The sequence below is a fragment of the Eulemur rufifrons genome, chromosome 7 (genome assembly GCF_041146395.1).
Source record: "Eulemur rufifrons isolate Redbay chromosome 7, OSU_ERuf_1, whole genome shotgun sequence".
Lineage (NCBI taxonomy): Eukaryota > Metazoa > Chordata > Mammalia > Primates > Lemuridae > Eulemur > Eulemur rufifrons.
Genome location: NC_090989.1, coordinates 56,688,116 through 56,710,801, shown reverse-complemented (window position 1 = coordinate 56,710,801; position 22,686 = coordinate 56,688,116). Strand labels below are relative to the sequence as shown.

Sequence of the window (22,686 nt, the reverse complement as noted above, 5' to 3'; positions counted from 1 at the left end):
CAATCATCTCCCTCTGCCTAGTCTAGATGACTTTTTCATGATCATCTTTCATGACACAACCAATTCTCTTTGTGAAACATCCCTCTGTTAAAACCATCGTCTTCTGCAAACTCTTCAATAGCTCCATGTTTATTCTGCCTACTGGATAAAGTGCTTGTTCCTTGGCACTGGATTCCCAGCCTCTGTTACCCAACCTGTCTTTCTGTACTCTCCTCCTGCTGTGTTCTTCTCATCCAGCCCCACTGCCTGCTTGCCTGGACTCAGCCTGGGCCTTTATCTCTATGTAAGCTTGCACAAAACAACTCTTCTTTCAATCTCCACATCAAGGATTCAGCTGAAAAGTTACATCTGTTTGATTTCAGATAACAAAACTGGGTCATTTATGTCCCACCTATGTGGGATGGCACTGTTGCTTCTTTAGACAGGGGGATATATTCAAGGTAAGGCATAGGCTTACTAAATTATAGGCTGCTAGTTGTTGAATAAAGAGATGTTTGACTCAGTTGAATGTTGTATTTACATGTATATTTACAAGTAAGAAATGGAAACTTTTATTTATATCAGGTGGAGCTATATAGGATATTATTTAATATTTATTTTTATGAAGTAAAAATGTTTTAAGTAAAAAGCTGTTGCCAGCAGGCAGCTTAACTAATGCGCTCTAAAATGATGCTCCATTGAGACCTTTATCAGTGCTGTCTCCTGTAACCAGTTAACACTTCACTGTGTATCCGAGTGTTTACAAAGGCTGTGCTCTGTTGCTCTCCTGTTTCATTAACAACTGTGATCCTAACCATATGCACAAGTCTTCAGTGACAAACCTTCCTGCATCAAAACCTACAGGAGAGATGCAAATGAGACAATGGAAATAAACTGCATTGAGAAAAGAATAACCCAGGCCTCCAGATCCCACCAGAATCCTGACCTTTAGAGTGAGCCATTGATCATCACTCACGATGGGTATCACAGGTATATAATGGTGACATCTGATGGGAATTATCATCATGAATATCACCTCCAAGTGTTAGGTATGGAACATCACATATTGTGATATTTCAGATCATCAGATTTGGACTGAAATAAATGTCTCTCTAAATTCCATATTGCTTATGTTAAGACTGAAGCATTTTTCCCTCATATCTCTGCAATTCACCTGAAGCGACCCTGTTTCTAAGCAGGAATAGAACTGCGGTGTGTAAGACAGTAGCAAGGAAGCCAGCTGCACAGATCTCCTGGACCCCAGAGGGGGATGATTGTGTCACTGAGCAAGAATATTGGGGCAATGGCACAGTGACTGTCCAGAGTACATGCCCCTGGGAGGTCCCTGATGTGACTACTGTGACCTGCTCTGTCTCCCATGTGACTGGCAGCAAGAGTCTGTGCATAGAGCTGCTTCCTGATTAATAAATCTTCCAGTTTTGTGTTTGAATTTTCATTCTGTCAGAGGGGTTAGGTTAAGAAGGAAAGAAGTGTGCAGAGAAATATCATTTATTGATGCTCTCTCCAGCATCTGGAGAAAGTAGTATGATCGAACTAGCTCATGTGAAATACTCACATTGGACTCATCTCCCTGGCTGGGGGATGGGGAGGGGTGGAGGCAGGATCGCCCTGTACAAAATAGTTGACAAAATAAGGTGTTTCATGAATGAAAAATCATTGATTAACAACTTGTAATTTTCCAGATGGTAACATGTTTTTCTCCTAATGATGGTATAACTTATAATTTCTGTTTTATAATGATTTTGGTATAATTTTAGTTGTGGTTAATTGATTGTCTGTCTTATTGAATAAGACTTTGTGGAGAAACAGTGGCTCCCATTCTATTTGAGCACATAACATTGGTTTCATTTTACTCTTCTCAATATATTTTCTAGCTTCAAGTAGTTCATGTATGAATGGAAAGCAGATGACACAGAGCTATTCAACACCTCTCCCAGAAGGTAACATGCTTCCTTATGCAGTGGCCAGCACCGAGAGGATGGAGAGTTGAACTTTGTTAGAAACATTAGCTGATGTCCTGGCTGGGGCCAGGTGATCTGATTGTGGTGATCTGAGTGCTGTGGGATGCGGGACTTTGAGTGACCCAATCTCTAGTTGTGCTCCAATTAAGCCATGTTCTTGCTTGTCACTGAACCTTTGCCAAGTTGAAGTAGTAGGAAGAGCATGGATTTAACTGCCTCTCAGGTCTGCATTAATGTTCTACCTCATTCTTCCTCTAGTTATGTGATTTTTACTTGAACAGGAAATGCAAGGGCTTGAGGAAGTTTGTCCTGCCATAGCTGCTCTGCTCATGTTATAGCAATGCCATCACTGACACTCACCTCTGCTGCAGACTCGAGCTGTGACAGATTCTTTGGTCTACTAATCAGCTCTCACTAGACCCCTATCAGTCATGGGCACACTGTGTCAGTTTAAGGCAAGGATGAGGTTCCATGTTGAAGATGCTTGTAGGATGGAGGGCTTAATTATTACTTTAAAAGATGGACAAAAGAGGTCAACTTCTATATTAATCCTAGTAATTAGATTGAATATACAGAAATAAAATCCATGAGAAAAGTTCACAGCTTAACTATCTTGAAGTGCTGCATGTAACTTAATGGGAAGGAAAGGAACCTCATCTAAAGGCTATATTTCTAAGCAGCTCTTATTACCGGCATCATCATTTTTCATTTTGTGTGATGGCTTACCAGTGAAATTATAGACCTTTTAAAGATCTGTGGATGTTACCGACTTTGTGATTTTTCAAATAAAAAATAAACTCTAAGATATCCAGGTAGCTCCACCTGAATGCCATATTATCTACTTTTCATGAAAGAACCATATACTTTCCACATTTATGTTTCTCTGAAAAAGTAGGCATAGAGCAAGACATTTAGGTTTGATGTTACTGATATTTTGTGCTTTTCATAACTTAGGAGGAGACAATCACATCACTAATTATTCCATTTTCTTCCCTGAAGTGCATGCATTGCATGATAAATATAATAGTCTCTTCCACCAAAAGATTACATTTAGAACATTATCTTTGTTGTTTAATTTAAAAGTCTTTTCTTGTTTTGTTGTTTCTAGATAGTAAAACTCCTAATGTCAAAATACTTTATGGTATATATTGTTTTCCTAATAATGCATAATACAGGAGAAAATTTGTCAATCTCTGAATTGGGTTTAATATACTATTTATATGTCGTGAACGTTAATTTGTTATGTAAGTGTAAAATTTCTGGAATGTGATCACTAGCCAAGTTAGTATCTAGTACAACTTCATGTAATATGCTGTGGATAAATTTAACACATGAAGTTCTTTATCAAGATTTTCTTTTATCGTTCTCCTTTTGTGTGTGTGTGTCCAGTTAACACTTCACTGTCTGTGGTGATGGACACCAACGCTGTGCTCCGCTGCCCTCAGACATGGACAAGAGTGGTGCTAACAAGATGGGAAATAATCCTCAGGGACAAGCCTTCCTGCACAAAAGCTTACAGGAGCGACACAAAGGAGACCAAGGAAATCAACTGTACTGATGACAGAATAACCTGGGCCTCCAGACCCAGTCAGAATCCTGACCTTCAAATTGCTCCAGTGGCCATCACTCATGATGGGTATTACAGGTGTGTGATGGTGACACCTGATGGGAATTTCAATCATAATTATCACCTCCAGGTGTTAGGTAAGGAACGTCATATGCTGTGGAATTTCATCTCACCAGATTTGTGACTGAAACACATGTCTCTCTAAATTCCATATTGCTTATGTTAAGACTGAAGCATTTTTCCCTTATATCTCTGCAGTTCCCCCTGAAGCGACCCTGTTTCTAAGCAGGAATAGAACTGCGGTGTGCAAGGCAGTAGCGGGGAAGCCAGCTGCACAGATCTCCTGGACCCCAGAGGGGGATGATTGTGTCACTGAGCAAGAATATTGGGGCAATGGCACGGTGACTGTCCAGAGTACATGCTCCTGGGAGGTCCCCGATGTGACTACTGTGACCTGCTCTGTCTCCCATGTGACTGGCAACAGGAGTCTGTGCATAAAGCTGTTTCCTGGTTAGTAAATCTTCTAGTTTTTTGTTTGAGTGTTTTCATTCTTTCTGATGAGTTAGAAGGAAAAGGGAATGTGCAGAGAAATTTTGTTCAAGGATGCTTTCTCTAGCCTCCACTCTATCTCCCTTTTCCCCACAATAAAGAGACATGTTTAAAAGAAAAATACAGCAATTTGTTGTAAAAAGCCTTATTTTAGAATGTGGTTTATTTTTCCTTTTAATGTTCACTTCTATACTGGCAGTTAACTGGAATGAATAGTATACTTTTAGAAGAATACTTAGGGTTAATTGAAAGATAAAGTGTAATTAGAAACAAATATGTAAGGTTTTATTGGAAAGATAAAGTCACTCATACATTGCCTTCATGAATTTTTAGTCTGGTAGCTGGAGGAGTCCAGCTCCTTCTTATGGAATTTCTTAACTTATAATAACATCTATGATTCAGTTAATCACTATTTCCATTCTTCATTCTCTACCCTGATCCTGCTTTCATTTATTTGGTATTTAAAAAAAATATTAAATACTAGTTTAACCAACATATATAGTTTAAAGTCAAATTGTTTTATCGGGCTCAATGAAAATCATCGGCTCTCCCCTGCCTTTTCCACCCTATTACTCCCCATTCATTCTACTCCCCAGAGGTGGACACTGTCAAATTTACAAGCGTTTTGTCTAGTAATTAATTCTATTTTTTAAACAACATGCTCATGTTGTTATTTCTTACTGTATCAAATTTAGACATTATGTACCCACTTGTTCTTATGGTAGATGTGGATTTACAATTACCATGTTCCTTAACCTCGTTCTTTATATACAGTGACATAGCGATTTTTTATTAAATTAGTCAGGGTTCAGATTAATTTGAATATTTAGGTATTATTAAGTGTCGGATCAAGAAATAAACCCATGCTTTCTTTTCTGAATAACTTTTTTTTTTCTTGGGCTTCATAATTCTTTTACTTTTTTTTTTCCTTAAAAATGTATGTGCCTTTTGTGAATTGTCACCAAGCTCACTCACAAAGCTAGAGAAGCCCTTACTAATATTTTCCACATGGTCAGGTTTATTGTGTAATGTGTCACTTCCGTTTTTTTCTTGAAGTCACGTGTTTTAGAGCTTTTCCATGCTCTGGGTCTAATCTGCTCTGGTTGGTCTCTAGACATGCTGAGCAGTGATTGTCCTGGATGTTCTTTTTGCCTCAGTCCTCTACTTGGTTCTGTGCCTGTTTACTCTGAGTTTCTTCTCTCTTCTAGACATTTGTGTGTTCAACCTCTTTCTTTCATAAATGAGACTTTTCCTAAGTCTTTGTTAATCCTTGGCTAATGGCTTCTTGTCAAAGTGAGCACTCAAGAGCTGATTGGAAGCTCTACTATCTGATGTTGGGGTTTGTGAGATAGTTAGCTTCAGTACGGTGAAAAGGAGGCACATGATTTTTTATTTAAATTGAGGATTTGTTATGTATCTGAAGGCCTTTGCTCTGGGGCTGTTCCTGTCTTCAGACAATAACTCACGAGTCTCTTGCTTTAGAGAGATAAGCCTGACGATCAGTGTGCTGGGAGAGGGGAGTATTTGTGTTTGTGTGTGCGTGAGTGTGTGTGTGAGCATCCCACTGTTGAGAACTCAGACTTTCCTTTAATACCTCTCCTTGGTCTGACACTTCATCCTCACCTGCCATGACGTCTGGGTGCCTGACTCTGGAGTCTCTCCAGTTCATCTTCTCTAGGTCAATCTCCCCTTTTTTCTGCCGGTTGGGGAAATAAATCGGGCAGAGCACTTGGCAACCCACCTGTTCTCAAGACAGACTTTCAAAGAATCTCCTGACTTTTAGCCCCATACTTGCCCCCTACCCTACATGCCCCTTTATCTATATTCGATGCTTCCTACTCTAGAGTCTTTCTGGAGTTTTGTTGCACTGAAACTTTGACTTACTCCACTTTGTAAATCATTTGCCATTCTTTCATTCATTTTTCAGTTAAGAGCAGGTTGAAATCTTTGGTCTGCTCTTGTCTTTGTCCCTGTTACCTTCGTCTTTGCAGGTCTACCCTTTAAAAAATTTATTTACTAACACTTTAGTAAGTTACAAGAAGGGAGAAGAGGAAAACCCATGTGTTGAAACAACCATTTTCCAATATCCATTGTTTAAGTGATATTTGTTTCTTTAAAAAAGAGTTTAGCAATATTTACTGACAAGGGTAATTGTGCCTTTGTTAAGTATGAAATCCCACCGTCCAGTATTACAATATGGTGTCATATTTAGAATCTCTTTCTTGAAAGGATTTTCTCGTCCAAACTCCCATGTAGGGCAGGATCTCTCTATGTCTTCTTTTCACAGTGGATGTCTATGTTCTGCTAGTGCACCTCCAATGAGAAAGTGCAATAGTTTGAGTTTCCAAAAGTGTTGCTGTTTTTAACAGTAAAGCCAAACTTTATTTTTCCAATAAAATACTGAGAAATCCAATATTTAAAAACATCCACCGTGCATGGAAGATGGAAAAACCAGGTGCCCTGCTCAGCCTGTGCCTCACCTCCTTCTCCTGCCCTTGAGCCACAGTCACAGAACAGCAGGAGCAAGTTTCAACCCCCTGCCTCTCAGAGCTGGCAACGCCTTTGCTGACTTGTGTGTTTGTCAGGCAGAGCTTGTTACTGCTGCCAGCTGCTAATAAATAAAGTTGCCGCCATGGATTAAGTTTCCTCTCAATGCCCTGGCAGAAAGGTGACTTCAAGATTTGGGTTATTTTTCCAACTATCTTCTTCACCGTTACCCATTTACTATTTCTGAATGTTGGAGGTGAGACACACTCTGCTCCTTCTGTAACAAGGAGATCTAAATTTCACATCTCTCCTGTAGGAATTCACCATTCATGAATCCTTAAAGCAATAAAATCCAGGCATAGGGTGATATCTTGCTGGGAGCTCTAACGTCTGAATTGAGAAAGCAATTTAATCATAGCAATTCTTAGAATTATTGATAATTAATTAATAATTATTAATTATAATGTCAGTAAAGAAGTGTTTTAAATAAAATTACAGAAAGGAATTTCTTGTACTCTGAGACATCATTAAACTATGTATATATATAATTGATTTTTATTTTTAAAGGAGTTTTAACTTCATTGCAAAATTGAGTGGAAAATATAGAAAGTTCCCATATACCCCCTGCCTCTACCCAAGCATAATCTCCCCAACTGAGTAAGGACACCCTGCAAGACAGTGTTACGTTGTTTATAATTGCTGAACCTACACATCTTCAACACCCAAAACCATAGTTTATGTTAGGCTTCCCTCTTGCTGTTTTATTAATATATTCTATGGGTTTGGACATGTGTAATGACATGTATCCACCCTTATGCTGTCGCACAGAATAGTATCACTGCACTGAAAATCCTCTGTCTTCTTTGTATTCCTCCCTCCCTCCCACTCAACTCCTGGCAACCAGTGATCTGCTTCCCTCATTTTGCCTTTTCCAGAATGTTTTATGGTTGGAATCATACAGTAGATAGCCTTTTCAAATTGGCTTCTTTCCCTTAGTAAAATGCATTTATGGTTTCCCCATGTCTTTTCATGGCTTGATAGTTCATTTGCTTTTAGCACTGAGTAATATTTCATTGTTTGTATGCACTACATTTAAACCATATATTTTTGTGTTTATAGGTACTAAAACATTAGCAAAATTAAATATTATCTGTATTGTTATTATCCTCATTATTTTGATTTTGATCATCGTGGGATCCTTTTGGCTTTTTGAAAAGCAGTGGCTGCAGGTATTGACTAATGAATGGTTTTTCTTCTATAGCTTTATTGGGCTAGAGAGGAGTCAAATATGGAATTGATTGATTGGGTAAATTAGGTTGTTAACATCAAAACTCCCATAGTCAAAAAAAGTACCCTGAAAGTGTAAAACTTGGACTGCTTTGCATGGTGAGAGGGATTTGGCTGGGCTGCTCAGGCATGCAAGTGTGGTGAATTAGGCCACTTAGGGCAGGATCTTGGGAGAGACAGTGCATGCTCATTTTGTTTTATTTGGGAAAATAATTATACTTCCTTTCATGTGCCAAAGAGGAGGTGTCACATATATTCTATTGCATCAAGCTCCTATTGCATAATTTTACTTCCTTTTCCCAAATCCAGAATTTTCTTATTTAGATGTATTAACCACAAGCAGTATTTTCCCCTCATTTCTGGCAGTTTCTTTCTGATTCATTATGGCTTCTATGAAAATGAACCACAACTGTCAATAGTATACTGGGTTTTTTGTTCCATTTTCAATCTAAAAAATGATGCTCTCTCCAACTTATTTTATTTTTCTAGGAAATGTAAATAGAATAAAACAGAAGCTACTCCAGTTGTTAAGGAGGTAAGATAAGATAAAAAAGAATATTTGCAAACTTTTAAGCTATATAATCTGAAACCTAATAACATAATTTGTAACTTGTATCAATATTAGTGTTTCAGTTGAAAAATTAAAACCATTCTGATTTTATAATGCTAGAAGGTGTAATTATTTTATTATCTAACACGTACTATTTATACATCACCCCAGATCCACATTTTCATTTCATGAACTGCATCTTAATGGACATGATGTTAGCCTTCTTCAGACTGTAATGTTGGGAGAAACTGAATGCATGAAAACATCTCTAATTCCTGACTTCCCTTTTTCAATATCATCATCATTTCCCTCTCACTCAGCTTAAAACAAATCATTCTCCTTAATATCTTATAACCAGTACTTTACTAAATCTTCAACTCTCTCATTTGAAATTATTTTCATATCACTACATTTATCTCCATTTCTACTTTCACACAACCATCATTTCACACAGAGATTAAGTAATAAATATTTTTTTTACATAAAATATTAGAACAAAGCCTTGCTCTTATGTTGGTGTAAGTCCAGAGACAAAAATAGTAGATACCAAAGCTGTGGGCACCTGTTAGCAACACACAGGTAGTTTCTATAATGATTTCTGGCCTTTTTGAACTGATTTGATTTCAAATTCTTTCTTAAGATGTAATGAAGTCCTATGTCAGCTACTCAGAGAAGAGCAATCCACTCTATGATACTACAAACAAGGTGAAGATGTCTCAGGCATTACAAAGTTGATGATATGGGCCTCCATACTTTATGAGTTATTGGAATCTAACACCATGAAAAATGAACCAAGATACATCACAATTACTCTTTTGATTTTCTTAGTTATAGAATGGAAGATTTCTTTGTTAAAGGCTCTTGGAAGACAAAGCAATTCTAATGGGTTTGCATTCATATCCTTGTATAATTGGAATTTTAAATTCTTAGCTGTTACCAGCTAGTTCCCTGAAGAATTGATGTTATCATTACAAAGAAAACACATGCTCATGACAAAATATTCAAATTGTGCAGTACAGTAAATAATGAAAACTGAGATTCCTGAAGAAATAACTCTGCAGAAGGAACAATCATCAATAGTCTCTTCTGTTTCCTTTTAGAAAATGTTTATGTACATATGATATGTCTATATGCCTCTAGAATATGTGTGCACTTATATGTATATATCTGTTTACATATACACACATATCCTTGTCAAGAAGCTAATGGGAACACACTGTAATGCTATTGTATACTTACAAAAAGCTAATAATATAAGTCTTGGAGATATTCTCATATCACCACAAGCAGTGCTATGTCATTCTTTTTAATGGTTACATAAAGTTCCATCGTATAGTTATATTGTAACTATACAACCCTAGTAATGGACATTTAGATTGTTTTAAGTTTTGTTTGTAGTGTAAACAATACCACATAGAATGTTTGCTGTGGATATATCTCTTTGTATTTGTTTAAGTATACCTGTAAGGTAATTTTGAGTGAAATTGCCAGGTAAAGAGTTTGTGCATTTTTATTATTCATAGATATGTCAAATTGTGTCAATTTGCATTCCTTCCAACATTGTTTGAATGTGCCTTTCCCTATACTCTTATTTTAATATGTGCAATATTTCCACTTTCCCAGTTCCTAGTTTTCATTTTTGAATCAACTAGTTAGCTAATGTGATATAAGATTATAATAAGAATTATATTATTTAATAAAAATGAATTCATATTTCTTGTTATGTTTGCAAGAGAGTGAATGCAAGTGTAAGGATGTTAGCTTCTTCTGAACTCATTATATCCCTATAGAGGTGTTGATACTTAATGCCTAACATTTCTGAAGATGTGATAAATTGGAATTGTATATTTTTGTAACTTATATTCTGTTATGATGTACTTATTAAATAATAAATGTCTATGGACTCTATAAGTAGCAAAATATTCACTGTGGACAACTTGAGATATCTGTAAAATGTGATCTATGTGCTAAGAGAACGGCTATGGGATGCCATGACCCTCTCCTCCATTTTTCTATGGAGTAGAATATTGGCAATGCATATATTAATCATTTTTTGATATCATGAAAATATTTTCAATTATGAAAAATTATGGAAAAAATAAGCATTTTAATTCCATAGCAGGAAAAACATTAAAAGTTTTTTCATCATGATAGAAATTTAAACAAAATTCATTCATTCTTTACTCATGCCATCTGAGATATTTAAGACAGCTGCTTTGTCTTACTAATATAGTTTTCTCCCTTCAGACATTCTAGGTACCCTAGATTTTTTCCTTGAAAGGATTTTTAGTCTATTTTAGTTGTAAAACTAATATAATGGCACTTGGCATATGCCATTTTGGTCAAACCCTTTTTACTAGGCCAAAAAAACTAACCTATTAATCTATTTCTGCATATAAATATTACCAAATAGCGTCCACAACAGACATCGTAACCCTGTCCTTAACCTTTTACTAATTCTTTTTTTTTTTTTTTTTTTTTGAGACAGAATCTCACTCTGTTGCCCAGGCTAGAGTGAGTGCCGTGGCGTCAGCCTAGCTCACAGCAACCTCAAACTCCTGAGCTCAAGGGATCCTCCTGTCTCAGCCTCCCGAGTAGCTGGGACTACAGGCATGCGCCACCATGCCCGGCTAATTTTTTCTATATATATTTTTTAGCTGTCCATATAATTTCTTTCTATTTTTAGTAGAGATGGGGTCTCGCTCTTGCTCAGGCTGGTCTCGAACTCCTGAGCTCAAACGATCCGCCCACCTCGGCCTCCCAGAGTGCTAGGATTACAGGCGTGAGCCACCGCGCCCGGCCCCTTTTACTAATTCTTCATCCATCCCCGGTTGGAATGAGGCTTATAGTTAGTTAGGTCCAAGACTATCTGTATGAATATTACTGAAAATCAAAATAAAACAAAACTATGCTTGCATCTTAACTTGATAATATCAACAGAGGTATGTCAAAAGATACCATAATAAATAAAGAATTCAAGAAAGCTAATAAGTGTTAGATTATATTGTACAGGAAATAATTGTATGAAACTCTCTTACTATGGGCGTACAACCATGGTTGAACCTTGCAATTATGTGGGGCTTTAAAAAAAATTATACAGATTTCCCAAATCCACTCTAGACCTGCTGAATCAGAAAACGTAGAGATTGGACCATGCGTGTCAGTTAGATTGTCCAGGGTGCAGAGGCTGAGATGGAGTGAGGAGTGGTAAAGGCTAATTGAGGGAGGGAAGTGACACCTGTGAAAGACTAAACGGGGAGCCAACAGGATAGGGCAGGGAAAGCCCTTAGACCAGGACACTGACCTGAATGAAGCCTGTGGAAGGAAAGAGGGAAGAACCTCGGATCACCATATTATTATAGCACTTTCCAAGTTTCAGCCAAATCAATGGAGGAGCCTTGGAGCAAAGACTGCTTCTAAGTAGAGTCTTTCATGTGAAGAAATGATCCAACTTAGATACCCCTTCTTGATTAGTCATTGGTGGGGGGCTGCCTGGGAAGAGCATGGCCTCAGCTCAAAAGCTGAAATGGATCCTGAAGGTGTTGACCACTGGAGATCATTAGCTAACTGCACTCCTTGCAGCTGAGTGGTTAAGTTTTTTCTTTATGGGAAATATGACCAGCACACCTATATGGTTGTGGTATGTCATCATCTGTCTCTTTATTTTCGACTCTTCTGTGACATTTTCTTTGAGGCATACCTTTAAAAAGAAACTATAGATTTTTTTTTTTTTTTTTTTTTTTGAGACAGAGTCTCACTCTGTTGTCCAGGCTAGAGTGAGTGCTGTGGCATCAGCCTAGCTCACAGCAACCTCAAACTCCTGAGCTCAAGCGATCCTCCTGTCTCAGCCTCCCGAGTAGCTGGGACTACAGGCATGCACCACCATGCCCGGCTAATTTTTTCTATATATATTTTTAGCTGTCCATATAATTTCTTTCTATTTTTAGTAGAGGTGGGGTCTCGCTCTTGCTCAGGCTGGTCTTGAACTCCTGAGCTCAAACGATCCGCCCACCTCGGCCTCCCAGAGTGCTAGGATTACAGGCGTGAGCCACCGCGCCCAGCCTAGATTTTTAATTAAAAAAAAACTGTAGCTTTTTTGTAAAGAAGATATAGCTGGTTTTTATTAACTCATTTGAGAATTTTATCTTTATTAAAAGAATTTAAACCACATACATTTCTTGTGATCACTTATATATTTGATCATAGTTTTACAATCTTATATGTCTCATTTACCGTGCTTTCTCCCCACCCCCTTTTTATTTTTTTATTTACTTAGCTTTGCTAGTTTGGTTAATTCTCTCTTTCTCTCTTTCTCAACACTTCTAGTAATTTGAAAGTTAGTCATTGTAATATATATCTATTAATATTAGTGGTTATGCTTCATTTATTTACATCTAAAAACAGCTTTACTGAGGTATAATTGATATATTTAAAGTATATTAAATTGTGTTCATATTTACAATGTACACTTTGGTAAGTTTCAACATAGTTTTATACCAGTGAAGCCATCAGCATAATCAAGATAATGAACTTGTCCATCACCCCAAAGAGTTTGCTTATGCTTCTTTGTAGCCCTATGCCCAAACTCTTTTTGTTCCCTCATCCCCTACTTCTAGGCAACCACTGATCTGCTTTCTGTACCTATGTATGAATTTGTATTTTCTAGAATTTTGTATCAGTGGGATCATGCAATATATACTTTTTTTTTGGTCTGGCTTTTTTCACTCATCATAATTATTTTGAGATACAGACCCACATCAATACTTCAATCTATTTATTGCTAAGTCATATTTAATTATATAGATAAACCAGCTTATTCATTCCCCTGTTAATGGACATTTGTGTTGTTTCCGATTTGGGGCTATTAGAAATGAAATGCTGCTATAAACATTCTTGTGCAAGTATTTTTTGACATATGCTTTTATTTTTTCTGGGTAAACACTGATGAGTGGATTGGGTGGGTCATGCGGTAAGTGGATGTTTAACTTTTAAAGAAATTGCCAGTTTTTCTAAGTAGTTACACAATCTTACATTCCCCCCACCAGTGTGTATGAGACTTCTAGTTCTTTCATATTCTTACCAATGCTTGGTATGGTCAATCTTTTTAATTTTAGACATTTTAGTAGACATACACTGCTATCTCATTGTGGCCTTAATGTGTGTTTCCCTAAAGACTAATGATGTTTACCACCTTGCCATATACTTATTAATCACCCATATATTTTCTTTGGTAAATGTCCAAATATTTTTCTATTAAAAAAGAGGATTAAATTGTTTCTTAATTGACTTTTGAGAATTCTTCATATATTCTGAATACAAGTTCTTTTCATTCAAGATACAGTGTCTTTTGAAGAATAGAAGTCTTTGATTTTGATGAAGAACCATTTATCAATTTTTTTAATAGACTGTGCTTTGGTATTGCATCTGAGAAATTTTTCCATAAGCCAAGCTCACAAAAGTTTTATCTCATATTTTATTCTAGAAGTTTTATAGTTTTAGATTATATACTTTGGTCTATGGTCCATTTGGAAGTAATTTTTGTATATAATGTGAGATATGTATTGAGGTGTTTTTCTGCATGTGAATACCTATATGTATATTCCAGCACCACTAAATTGCCTTCTAATCTTTGTTGAAAATCATTTGTGCCTCTATTTATGGGTCTATTTATAGACTCTATGCTTTGTTTTATTAAACTATTTGTCTATTTTTGTGCCAATATCACAATATCTTGTAGCTTTATATGTCTTGAAATCAGGTAGTGCTAGCCCTCTGACTTTATTTTTCTTCAAAATAGTTTTGACTATACTAGGTACTTTGCATTTCCACATGAATTTTCGAATCAGTTTGTCAGTTTCTACAAAAATGTCTGCTTGGATTTTGATTGGATTGTCTTAAAGCATATATTAATTTGAGGAGAATTGATATCTTAGTAATATTGTCTTCCAATCCATGAGCATAATAGATCTCTCATTTATTTAGGCCTTTAATTTCTCTCTGTAATGTTTTATACTTTTCTGCATATACATCTTGTACATCTTTTGTCAGATTTATCCCTAAATACTGTATTTCATGCTCTTTGATGCTATTGCAAATGCTATTGTTTTTTTAAATTTCAATTTCTAGTTTTTCCTTGATAGTATATAAAAATACAATTGAGTTTTGTATATTGACCTTATATTCTGTAACCTTGCTAAATGTACTTATTGGTTCTAATATTAATAGTTTGTGGTTTTTTTTGAAGACTTTCAGATTTTCTACATAGATGATCATGATTCTGTGAATGAAGACAGTTTCAATTTTTCCTTTGCAAGTTGGATGACTTGTTTGTTTTACTTACCTATTCCACTGGCTAAAATCTCTAGTAGAAGGTTGACTAGAAATAATGAAAGTGGACATGTGATGTTAGCTGTTTTTTTTTTTTTTTTTGTAGATGCTCTTTATTGGGTTGATGAGGTTTATTCATATTTGTAGTTGTTTTTTTTGACAACTTTTAACAAGAATGGATGTTAGATTTTTGTCAAAGCTTTTTTCTGTATCTATTAAGATAATCATTTTTTTCTTTGTTAGTTTCTTAATATGGTGATTTTTAATGTTATTTTTTTCTCTGTGTTTCATTTTGGATAGCTTCTACTGTTATCAAGTTCAATACTTTTTTCTTCTGCAATGTATAATCTGCTGTTAATTTCATTCAGTGCAGTTTCTACCTTATATATGGTAGTTTACATTGTTAGAAATTTGATTTTTATCTTATTTTTGTGTCCTCTATGTCTTGACTTAACTTTTGGAACATATGGTCCATAGTTACAGTGATTGTTTAATGTTCTTGTCTGCTAATTCTTACATTTGTGTCAGTTCTGGGTTAGTTTTGATTGATTGGTTTTTCTCCTCATTATGGATTATATTTTCTGGTTTCTCTGGTGGTTAAATTTTTTATTACATAAATATATGTACATAAATTGATCATTTTAACCATATTAGGTATACTAAGTTTAGTGGCATTATGTAACTTCTCATTATTGTGTAACCATCACTATCATCCATCACAAGAATTTTTTCATCTTTTTAACCTGAAACTCTCTCTCCATTAAACAATAACATCTCTGTTTGATAAAACAGAGATATCTTTGTAGCATGATGACTCAGGGGCATCCCAAATTGTCGCAAAGCAGGTGTCTTCTTTCAGGAGTTTTATATTTTGCTTATAGACTATTTCAAATAGCAGTCTTCGAATAGTCTTTTAGGGCAGATCAGTGGAGGTAAAATGAAATTGACAGCTAATGAACATTGAGTCACAGAATTTTAGAATGAGAATGGGCTTCAAAGGACATCTGATCTAGCCTTGTAGATAACTGTCTCCATCTAAATTCCCCTTAACATCATCCCTGAGAGATTATTTGCCAGCCTCAGTTTGTACACAATAGTATATTAAAAGGAGGCCACTACTTTCAATTATAGAAGTAACGTGCTTATAACAAAGCACTTGGAAATATAGGAATAAAAAACCCAATCCCAATTATTATTGCACCCCATCCCAATTATAGCAAGGTACTGTAATTTTGCCATATTCTTTCTCATTTTTTCTAAGCATGTTTTTATTTATTTTTGATCACTTAATGTGTAACATTTTGCATCTGCTGTCTTTTCCTTATTAATGTATTAGCATGTCTCTGTTTCTATCAGATATTCATAGATAATAATTTAATTTTTGCATAGGATGACATTGTGAAGAAATAATCTATACTACTCTTTCCTTACTTTGATACTACTTCATTCTTTCTTTTTCTTTTTTTTTTTTTTTTTTTACATTTATTTTTTTGAGACAGAGACTCGCTCTGCTGCCCGGGCTAGAGTGCCGGGGCGTCAGCCCAGCTCACAGCAACCTCAAACTCCTGGGCTCAAGCAATCCTTCTGCCTCAGCCTCCCGAGTAGCTGGGACTACAGGCATGCGCCACCATGCCTGGCTAATTTTTTCTATATAGATATTTAGCTGTCCAAATCATTTCTTTCTGTTTTTAGTAGAGACGGGGTCTCACTCTTGCTCAGGCTGGTCTTGAACTCCTGACCTCAAGCGATCCTCCCGCCTCGGCCTCCCAGAGTGCTAGGATTACAGGCGTGAGCCACCGCACCCGGCCTCATTCTTTCTTAAATGTGCTTAAGTCAGACTTTTGCCCTCACCATTTTGCTAAAATTGCTCTCATTAAGGCCACCAGTTATGACCATTACAGTGCTAAATCCAATGGTCAATTCTCAGTTCTCCTCTCAGCCCTGCCCACAGTTGATCACATGGCTCCTGGAATGACACAGTACTTCTATTTCCATGTTTTGTGCTTTTACATTGAATTCTGTGTCTGTGTAATGCAGACAGATAATGGATTTTTCTTTTCCATGTGTGTAGTTTTGTGATGTCATGTTTTATCTTCTCACAAGGCTCTATATTTGGATCACAAGTATATGTTGTATAATCTCTTAAACTTTTTGTGAAAACTCATTAAAGCTCCCAAGTTTTGGTTGTTTCTTCCAGGTGAAAGCTTTCTTGAGCTGCCAGTTTTCCCTAAAAACTTAAGTAAACAGATTTTATGAGCAACTCCTGTCTTGTGTGTGAATGTAAACATACAATCACATAGAGAATGGAAATGGGTGACGAGCAGCCTAATTCCTGTTATGACATTTTCATCCTTATTGTCATGGTTCTGTGCTAGGAGCATTTCCCTTTAGCTTCCTTTATTATAAGAATACAGTATATAATTAGCACATATAACATGCAAAATATGTGTTAATCAACTGTTTATGTTATCAGTAAGGCTTCTGGTCAACATTAGGCTGTTAGTAGTTAAGTTTTGGGGGCTCAAAAGTTATATATGTCACTGTCTATGTAAAAAAAGAGTGAGGGGAAGGGGCAAGATGGCTGATTAGAGACATCGGTCATTAGATTGTCCTAAATAGAAGAATAAATTTCAGGTGAAAAAGCATAGCTGAGGTGAAAAACTGAGGGAAAGGTGCCGGAACCTACCCATACTGGAGATCCCATGGGAAGATTTTGTGAGGCAGAATAAGAAGGAGCAAGATTTTGTCAGAGACCAACGCTTGAGGGATTTGGAGCCCAGCAAAAAGGGTATGTGGGAATGTTTACTTTTCCTACCTTCACACCTGTGGCAATCTGCCAGCTTTCAATCTGTTGGATTGAAAAACAAATATTAAAAAACAAATATAAAAGGAACTTAATAAAGCTAAAAACATTTCCACACAGCAAAAGAAATAATCAACAGATTAAATAGACAACCTATAGAATGGGAGAAAAGATTCACAAACTATACATCTGACAAAGGACTAATATGCACGATCTGCAAAGATCTCAAACAAACTAGCAAGAAAGAAAAAAACAAAAAACAAATCACACTATTAAAAAGCAGGCAAAAGATATGAACAGACATTTTTTCAAAAGAAGCTATACAAATGGCCATCAAACATATGAAAAAATGCTCACCTTCACTAATAATCAGGGAAATGCAAATTTCCTACAAATTAAAACCACAATGAGATACTACCCTATCCGGGTCAGAATGGACATTATTAAAAAGTCAAAAAACAATAGCCGTTGGCACAGATGTGGTGAAAAGGGAATGCTTTTACAATGCTGGTGGGAACGTAACTTAGCACAACCTCTATCGAAAAAAATATGGAGATTCCCCAAAGAATTCAAAGAAGCCATGCCATTTTACTTTTAGCAACATACAAGTGGGTCCAATATGGGAATTTTCATAATAGTTCATACATTTGTCAGCCAACATTAAAAGGTAACCAACTCCTCAGGTATTTGTAGTTTACCCTAATGCTTCTTTAAAAGAAAGTAGGTAAAAAAGAAAAGGGTAGATAATCTTTCTTGTGCAAACTTTTTTCTTATATTTTTGTCTTTCTTTCCTTTTTGACTTTCCTGCACACATTTGTGTGCCTGATATGAAAGAAAGCTGGGGCACCCAAAGAGTTTAGTGTTTCAATTTCTGTGTATTGATTTGCAGATTTAGTAATGCAGGGATGAATAAAGAAGGCATAGAAACATGCAATCTAAAGCCTTGAAAATTCTGGTGCCTGGGCTTCTGCTTCAGAGGAACATCCATGGCTTAGGGTTAGACGGCCATTTTATTTAAAGCTTGCTATAAAAACACACTGGCAGGTGTTCCTCTCCTTAGCAATCCATTGAGTATCCAGAGTTCCACAATGTTTAACTGAAGAATTGGCTAATATTTTGATCCTTCAGTGTGAATGTTCTTTTTGTTTGGGGTATTTGTTTTGTTTGTTTGTGTTTTATTCCTGAAGCTTACCAGATATGAATGGCTAATATTCCATTGATCTGCTTATTGTAATGGTAAATGCTTTAAGAAAAAAAAGTATAATTTGCTGAGAATAATTCATGGTCTGTTTATGTGATAACTCCTTATTGTAACAATTTTTTTAAAAAAGCTATTTTTGTTAATGTAAATATTTCAGAGCAAATTTTTTAAACTTATTGGACTAAATACAGACTCTGTACCCCTCAAAAAAAAAAGCCTCAGCATTTTATCATTCCATGGAAGGAGAATTTTTTGAAACAAAGCATTGTCTTCTACCAGATTTAGACAGTGAATTAGACCAGTATTATGGAAACGCATACAATTAATGTCACTAGGGCTTAATAAGCAGCTGTTTGCTAATGTGCTTCTTTTCAAAGGGTTGGACTTTTAAATTGTTGCAAAAGGTAAATTTTTTTTTTTTTTAATATTGGTGTTCTTTAGCTAGGCTAAAATTTGCTAAATGCCTTGATTTCTTTTCAAAGTTCATGTAATATTTCTGATTTTTTCATAATACTTGCAATAAGAGTCTGGATTTAAAAAAAACTACAATTAAGAGCTCACGTCTTAGCAAGATCTGGGAAACCAACATTATGAGAGCACTATTTTGAAACAATTCTCCAGAAGTTAATATCTAACATCTAGTGTTGCCAAACAGTATCCCTGTACTCTTTTATATCATATGAAATGGAATAAATATAATTGTGTAACTACCAATTGTCCAAATAGGTGACAGAGCAAATCATGTAAGAAAATTCAGAATACCATCTGTTTCATAGCCACACAGATATTGGATATTCAGAAACATTGAGAGCTGAATTTAGAATTGACAAAAGTGTAGAAGATGGGTATCAAAACCGATGACATTCCAGGAGCTAGCTATTTTAGATGTCCCTCCAAAGTAGCTGATGGAAGTCTTGAACGTGGAAATTAGGTTCTACTCAGTTGGACATCCCTGGATCATAGGCTCTTGCTGCTCCCTGTTCCATATGATCGCAATATCAGCTTTTTGGAAGCCACCAGGAATGCTTTCTAATTATCATTTGCAACTAGAACTGTAATCAGAAAGAAATTTTGTATGTTTGTATAACTTGATTGTGTGCCATTTTATATAACAGGTCCTATTTTACAAATAAATTTTCTTTTACTAAAAAATAAAAAAAGTAGACCTACCATTTGATGCGACAATCCCACTACTGGATATATGTCTAAAGGAAACCAAGTCATTTTATGAAAAAGACACATGCATTCCTATGTTTATCACAGCCCAATTCACAATTGCAAAGATATAGAATCAACCTAAGTGCCCATCAACTGATGAGTGGATAAAGAAAATGTGGTATATATATCCCATGGAGTACTACTCAATCATAAAAAGGAATGAAATAATGTCTTTCACAGTAACTTGGGTGGAAGTGGAAGCCATTATCCTAAGTGAAGTATCTCAGGAATGGAAAAACATATGTACTGACTTATAAGTAGGAACTAAATAATACTGGTATATATGGTTATACAGAGTGGTATAACACACTTGGGAGACTCAGAAGGGGGAAGGTGGGAGGGGAGTGAGGGATCAAAAACTACCTGTTGGGAACAATGTACACTATTCAGGTGATGGGTACAATAAAAGCTCTGGCTTCACCACTACATAGTTCATCCATGTAATAAAACCCACTTGTATGCCCTAAATCTATTGAAATTAAAAAAAATTATGAATAGCTCAGATTCCTGAGCTATATTTAATTTCAGTTAGCTACAGATGCTTTGAACTAAGAGCAACGTTAACACATTACCTAAAGTTAAGCAACTGTGTATTGCAGAACCAAGTAAATGGAAATAAATCCCTGTAAAATCAGCATGTGTACAAAAACTACAAGTGTTTGCTGCTTTGTAAATTAATCATGCTCTTTTATACTCTAAATTAATTATAGCTATAAATGGGATTTTTGCTTCAATTTCTTTTGCTATTATCTAATTTTTTAATGTTAGAGATTGATTTCCTTTGTTTTCAATTTTCTAATATTTTAGGGTTGAAACCATCTTGCATGTTAATTTCACTATAGTATATTGCTTTACCAAGTTTAGTTTGATGGTCAGGAATAGGTTAATCGATGACTCATTTCTGTCTCTTTTAAAAAATAATCTCTTTTAATACTAGGCCAGTGGTTATGATACTACAAAATTAAATGTTATAATGGTGTCTCAAGTTACAATATAGTAGTAACTAATAGAACACTTGAGGGATTTAGTAATTCTTTTCTCAAATATATTGTTGCAATTTCTAATCTTTATGATGTCTGAAAAGGAGAACTTTATAAATTCATTTCTAAAAATTACTAAAGGTATTAACACTAAAAAAAAAAAGTGAGCTCCTGTTGAGCAGTATTTTCTGGTTTACCATAACAATGCAGAAGGCATTCAGCAAACTTAGAAAAATAAAGCATGCCAAATAGAGAAAGCAAATCTGCAAGGTGTCTATTCCCATGCGTTTGGACTATTGCCTTATACATATTGAGAAAAAAAGATGTCTTTATTACTAATCTCTAAAGAAGTTCTCTAAGTAAAAAAAGAAAAAGATTATGAACAATATAAAGAAGATGATTTTAAATACCGTAGATTTTAAATACTGTATTTTCACCGTGACACAGCGTCCTTTGACTCTATGCCATGAAAGATAAGAAATTTTAACAACTTTACACTTCTTCAAACCTCCTTTTTTCCTGCTTCATGATTTTTTAGTTATATATTATTTTTACATTGTAAGGGTTTAAAGCATTTGCATTCTGTTCTTTAGCTGTGACTCTTTCAAGTGTTTGGTCTTAACTGCTTATTTAAATGTCCAAACATGGTTTCTTATCTTGATTTATCTCTTGATTGATAGAACATCACTGTCTAGTACCTTGTTGTTTGTTTCACAATAGAGGAATACAAGAGGCAAGAGGAAGTGTTAAAAGAATGAGAATTTGTATCTGTTTGTTAATTCTCCTGTCCTTTTTTGGTATAGATCTACAGGTAAGATGAACTAAAACCCATCATAGCTCTTTCTAGTCTAGAGAGTCTATTTCTGTTTGTGAGCCTGTTCATTGAATGTGTGGTGGGATCTGTTATCTGACCATATAATCATGGAGTAATTAGCAGGGGTAGTTTTCATTCTGAGTAAGAAAAAAGGACAAAAAAAAATTGCTCAGAAATAAAGCAAAACAACTTCTGACTCATTATCAAAACTATTTGTGTTAGGAAAGCTCAGCCACTTGTCCATGAGGCAGAATCAGAAGAACGAGGACAAGAGGTTTGAGGAGGAAGGAAAGAGAGTTTACTTTGTCGACAAAGGAGGAAACATGGCAGACAAAATCCCAAATTTCCTAAACATAGGCAGAAATACAGAGCTTTTAAAGGGCGCATTCTCAGCTTCAGGCAATTACTGTGGTTAACTATTGTAATCCTCCTCCTATCTCTGCCAGACACAAAGCCTGTGAACTCTGCCAGCTGCCCACCTGCAGGGCTGGGAGTTTTAACAAAAAACTTAACCTGCCTCAGAGATGCAGGCCAGGATGCTGTTCCCAAAAAGAGTGGGGGAAATTTTAGGAGACAGAAAATCTCTTTGCCATTTTTTTTTAAGGCCATTCCCTCTGTTATGTATTCCCCACTCCTAATATTTCCCTTCCATATCTATGGAAGGAGGGGCGACTACTCTGTTACATTTGCAGACTACTGATTAAACAATATATTCTAAAATGTTAGAGCAGATATAGAAGCTGTAGCATTCAAACCACCTTCCTTGTGGTTCAGATGAGAAATAAATAAACATCGGACTATTCTAAGCTATAATGCTTTAGACAACCACAATTGACCACACTGTGAAAACCTAATATCTAGTTTGTGTGTATAGGTTATGTTTCTATTTGTGCAATTAATGCTATTAGATGAAATGTTTGTATGGTGGTGGAAATGTCTATG

At 35.7% G+C, this 22,686-nt stretch overlaps 1 pseudogene; it reads left to right on the top strand.

Moving 5' to 3' along the window:
* The first annotated feature begins 956 nt into the window (after positions 1 to 956).
* LOC138385727 (cell surface glycoprotein CD200 receptor 1-like) lies at positions 957 to 11,825 on the top strand (annotated as a pseudogene).
* The last annotated feature ends 10,861 nt before the right edge of the window (positions 11,826 to 22,686 follow it).